Genomic DNA, 6,007 nt, shown 5'->3' with positions numbered 1-6,007 from the left:
GCGGAGGGGCCTGGGCGCGTCACGGGGCGGGCGGAGGGGCGCGAGTGTGTGTGTGCGCGCGCGCTGGCGGGGCCGGCCCCGCCCCCCCCCCCCCCCGCGCTACCCTGTGCGGGCCCTTTGGGGGAGCGCTGGGCCCTGTCCCCGGAGGGGCGCCCCGAGGCGCAGGCCTGGGCAGGCTTTTAGAGATCCTGCGGGGTCTGGGGGGCGGGGCCCGGCAGCCCCTGGGGAAGCGGGGCCTTCACCGCCCTTGTACGTGAGGAGGGGGCGGCCAGGCCCCACCAGCTCCTGCCTGGAGGGCCTCGGCCTACCTTGACAAGGTGGCAGCAGGGCCCAGCCTGACGTGGGTTAAGGGGAAACCGCTTCCTTCTCGGTGGCATCTCTTCCAGAAATAACACATTGGCCAAGATACTTGGTGCCTCAGTCCCTGTTTTTTGAACAGGGTTGTGACAGTCAAAGCTGCGGTTTAGTGGAAGTTTGCCATTTGCACATTTGTGTGGTGTTTCCAATTTTAATTCTGCAGGTACAAGGTGTTGAACAGATTAATGCAGTGACTCGAAGGAAGAGAGATGCATGCATGACATAAAGTGAGGTTTTGCTTTGTTAAAGGAATGAGCAGCTTTGTTTCTAATATCATGTACCTTATAAGCCTTAATAAGGTGGTCTTTGTTGGATATTCTGTGGTTGAAACACTCACCCAGCTACAGCTTTACTTTCCATATTTTATTATATAACCATAAAAACTAGAAATCTACAACTGTCTTGCCACCATAAAGGCCTGAGAAAACTGGAATGTACATCTGGCCAATTTCAGATTTCACAATGATGTAAGGAATTTACCTGTAGAGTTTTAATTTCAGGTTGAAAGGGATCATAAGATGCCTGCTTTGTGTATGGGATACACAAAAATAGCTGTGTTGAGCTCCTGAGTGCATTCTCTTGTTCTGGGAGTTTAGTCAGCCGAGTTAAGGAGTTCAGCTTGCTGAGTCGAAGATCAGCTCCTTTGCTGATAAGAGGTGTGCTGAGGAAAGCTAGAAGCAACGTCCTGTGCCTTCTTTTCCTGGGGAGCTGCTTTTAAGCAGAAAATTTACCGCTGGCTCCTGTTACACCGACAGATACCACAGGAGCACTTCAGTACACTGATACCGCTCGTGTTACCTGCCTGTGTACTGCACTGTCCCTGGGGTGGGCAGGGTTACTTAACCTAATGATTAGCATTATTGTAAGGCATTAGTCATACAGCATAGTCATATAGCATAGTAGCATTAGTCATAGCGTTAGAGGACATGTCCAGGGAGGTGCCTGTAACACAGGCAGGCAGCTAACACGTTGTCCATATCCAGAGCAGGCTCAAATGAGGGGCCAAGACATACCCAAATCCTGCCAGCAGTTTCAGTGGGATTGCAGACTGAGGGTAACCTGTGATGCAGGGAACCTCAGTACTTAGTAAGGGGCAACATACCACAAGGCCAGTTTCTTTCAGGAAGTTTTCACTGCTTCAGGCCACAGTAGGAGAATAACAGCTTGTGGGGGAGCAGCGAGGGCTGGCTGCTCCGAAAGGGATGGTGAGCCGAGAGCAGAGTGATGCCAAGGCGGGTGGGAGCAGCAGTTGCCTCACCAACAAACTGCTGGTGTGCTATGTAAGAGAGTTCTAGGTTTACTTTAATTTTTAATGCTTTTAAGATTAAATGTCATTTTAGCTAAGATTCTATATTCCTTTTTGATGAAAACCAGCTATCATTTATGTGTGTATGTATGTGTGTGTGTACATGCACAGCCATGTGTAATTAAGCAAAGCCACACAGGAAGAACATGTCAAGATGAAAAAAAAACCCAAACATATAAAGTCCTAGATTTCAGGTCTAAGATATCAGAATCCTGGAGGGATGGCAGAAAACACTGTAATCTCAGGGACAAAAATCTCTTGCTCAAAATGTTCAGATGATGATTGAAAAGAAGAGTCAGCTCCTTGTGCAATCTGAGAAATTCAAATTATTTAAATGAATGGGCAGATTGTAATAGATTTAATAGAAAAGAAAGCATTGTAATGTGCTGTGTCTCTTCTAAACATGTTATTCTTAAAGCACTCTACAAACATTAATAGTTTAATGATATCTTATCCCTCAATTCACAAACAGGTTAAAATTAAAAATAGAAAAGGATTATCTTCTTCTCTAAAGCTCATTTTGTTTCTGAGTTTGACAGAACCGTTGGTCTGGCACAAACAGTATCATATCCAGTGTGGTTTTGAAAGTGTATCAAATTACATTTTGAGTGATCGGCTAAAGCTGCTAAACAGGCTGGTGCAGGACAGCTGGATATCCTGAAATATTTTAGTGAACATTGTTTGCTTCATCCAATAATCTCTAATCCATAGTGTGTGTGGTAGAGATGCTTCCATCAAGAAGATGAAGTAATAAGTGTAGCATGCTGAAATTTAGAAGATTAGCAAGGCCTGGCTTTGCAGTACAGGTTCAGAATCACATTCAGAATGACACAGAGTACCGGTCATGCTCAGCGCTTTATGCTGGCCTGGGACCGAAGATCAGAATATTTACAGCATCCTTTTCTCTCAGGGGTGCATGTGTTTCTTTGGGCAGGACGAATGCTCCTCAGTTACTTTGGCATTGGGCTGAGGTTAATTCCCTTTTGTCTATAAATGTTAAGAGTTCACCTGTGTCTTGTTTTTTCTGATTCCAAGGTGAGACAAAAAGCAGAAGTTCTGAATGTGAATATATGCGCTATCTCATTATGTCGCATTGATATGAACTCAGTATGGAAACTGCTGCCACAATATGGATACATCTGTTATTCTAGTTTTGTGTCTTGTTCTCCTGAGCCTGGGTCTACTCACCCATCTCACCATGCCTCTTCTTCATTCAGATGAAGCAATGCTGCTCGCAAGGCCTCTCCCTTCTTTCCTTTCCCATCCTCTTGCCAGCAATGCCTCTGCCTTTTTGCAGGCAGCATGTGCATGTTTGGGAAGATGGGGAAGCTGAGGAGAGTTCTGGGTCCTAGTAGGAACATGAGGTAGAAAGGGAGGGTCGTGCTGGACTCTGGAGAACATCTCATGCCAACTTGCAGTTCAGCTTTTGCCATGAAAGGAAGGCTCCCAAGGGAGTCGTGTGCTCTTCCCACAGAGATCAGGAGAAATCCCTCCTTCCCACACCAAGTCACCTCCCTTTAAAAGCACAGTGATCCTCTTAGAAAGATGTAATGTTATTGTGACATGAAGCGGTATTTTAGTCCTATTTCTGGCAGTACTATAGTGGAAGAGTCAAATGCCTTGGGTCGGCTGCTGTGGCAGGCCAGGTGCCCTCCACTTGCACTGACGTGGATGACTGACAGGTGCAAGCAGTGCTGCTGTCACAAGTAGAGCCGACAACCCAGGTGAAGCAATGAAATCAAACAGAAACCTGTGACTTGGAATTGGTAACAGGCTTTGTTCAGTGAATATTGACTGAAGAGGAGTTGGCACATTCAGCGTTAAAGATGGCCCAGATGAGGCCCTTATTATATATTTAACAGACACTGCTTTTAAAACCAGTTCTCCTCTTGAGTTTGTGGTCAGTTAATATTCAGTGGATTAGAGAAATGAGCCAATGTGTCACAGCAGAGGGCAAAAAGATCAATGACAAGCACTCAGATCAAACACTACTGAATTAGTGGACATATGACATCAAAGATGAAAACAGACGCTTAGTTGGGGATAGTATTAAACCAGGAATTGTCAGCAGGTTTGACTTTTTAAAGTGGACTCTGTGTGGGTCTTGGGTATATTATCTGACAAAGTGACAGAATACTTTCCAAATTGTAATATTTCTGATTCTTTTCTTCTTAACCCACCTTTTTTTAAAAATCTTTTAAAAAAACAGCCTCAAGACTGTTCTTCATTTATCCCAGACCAGTCCTTTTTTTGCCATACAGCTACATACAGAAATGTTACCCATGTTATGTAAGGAGTTCTAGGACAAGCCATAGCATTGATGCTCACAGGAGGCATAAACTTCAAGGAGAAAATGGGCTTATCACCATGTTAGCCAGGGTGCCTCAGTGTATGCATTAACAACTGTTTATTTCCTTGTATTCTCAAGAGCAGTGGGAGAACTTTGACTTCCTGAAATCAATATTCTGGTTTTGACTGGTACATTTTAAGCTGTGCCAGAGCATGAGGGGAATCTGGTTTGAACAGTTTCCTCGTGTTTGAAGTATTTCCAAGATACTCCCTCCTGTACAGTATACTAGTGGTCCTTCTGATTTTTTGGCTTGGAGAGTTGTTTTAATGCATTGAATTAAGGCTTTCTCAATGCTTGTTTCTAGAGTCCAAGTACCCTTTTCACATGCTTGATTTCTTTTTTCCTAATGAAATTGTTCCTTTTTTTTTTTTTCCTTTCATGTTTTAGACTTGGACTTTCAGTACTAATGGAGGAGAGACTCATTTTCTTACGATACTGTGGCTTAGAGCATCCCCTGGCATCCCAAATTTTCTGTTCTGACGGATGTGTCAGTTATAGTAAAGCTTTAAAGGCAGAGGGAAGAGAAACTAAAATGGATTTACACTTCATTTGCTTATTCATGATGTAAGTAAGTTTGGAGGTTTTTTGCTTTTTGCATTAAAGATTAAGGTCACCTTTGAAACCCTAGACCACAAAATAATTTACAAGTGAAGCCCCAGCTGGCAAAGTCATTCTTTTTCACACTGTGTAACTGCTGTGTGCACTGTTTGATTTTTACAGCTTGTTCTCCCAAGCAGTAATGCTTATCTGAAAACAGCACATTTGTGCTGGGGAGCAGGAAGAGCGGAGCTGCCCCAGAGGGAGCTGGCTGCAAGGAGACCCCAGCCTGGCAGGGCAGTGCCCTTGTGGGTAGAGTGCCGGCCCCCGCATCAGAACAGGGCTGGGGATGCGACAGGACCTGCTGATGGTCCAGTGGCCATCAGAGGAGGTGAGGTGACAAGGAGATCTGGCCCCTGGGCGGTGGGCAGGGGGCCTGGGCAAGGGTGGGCAGGACACTGCAGTCTGCCTGTGCACTCAAGGCCCCAACAGTTTGGATTAGGGAGGTTCTTCCAGCGAGACACCACCTAATGTATTTGATTTTGAAAGTGTACCTCTTGCATTCTCCCACACCGAATTTCATGTGTTTAATTGCACTCTTGTTGTAATAGAACTCATCTGTATTTCAGTGATGAGGCTTGGGACATGATGGGTTAAGAAGCAAGTACAGCTTTGTCCTGGCAGCCCAGTTTGGTACGTGTCTGTTGTCAGGCGGTGGTCCTTTTTCACACCGGCAGTTCCATTTTAGTTTTATTTGGAATGATTTATCACCAGAGCCAGCCAAAGGAGGCAACTGTGACAAATAAAGCATGTAAATACTCTGAAAACAATCTCCTTTCAGGAACAGATGAAGCAAACGACAAGGAAAGCAGATGACTTCCTGCATCCCTGTTTGGCTGACCCCAGCCAGTGGGTCAGATGAAGTTAATTTTGCTTCAGGAGGCCTTGCACAAAGTCATTAACATCTGCTGTAGGCTGAATACATCTCCTGGGGTTTGGTACTTTTTGGAACTAGTTCTAGACCTTTTCCTTCATTTAGCTTTTCTGCCCTGAAGAATGATAGATATTTAGGCTGTCTAACAATACTTCTAGTCCAACCCACTTCTCTTCCCCTTCCTCAAGGAAAAAAAATAATATTTGACAAGTCTTCAAGCCAGTTCAGTAATTGCTATAGCATGGGTTGTAACAACATAGCAGTAGAGCAGGCGAACGTAGCAAGCCGGTCTGAAGGATAAGGATGTGGGGCTGCTTCGCAGTCCGCCAGGAGCACAGGCTGCAGCCCTCCAGAGCTGACCTGTGGCAGCTTGCCAGGGGCTGGGCCGGTGGAGCCTGAACCTACTGCCAAGTTTCTGGATACTGTGAAAGCCCTAGGCTTCCTTGCCCGTGGGAGGGAAGAGCAGCGGCCCTAGCAAGGGAGATTTTTAGCAGGGTCATAATAACCATAGGATTAAAAAAAT

Source organism: Falco biarmicus, chromosome 4, assembly GCF_023638135.1.
Source record: "Falco biarmicus isolate bFalBia1 chromosome 4, bFalBia1.pri, whole genome shotgun sequence".
Lineage (NCBI taxonomy): Eukaryota > Metazoa > Chordata > Aves > Falconiformes > Falconidae > Falco > Falco biarmicus.
This window is presented reverse-complemented; position numbering follows the sequence as displayed.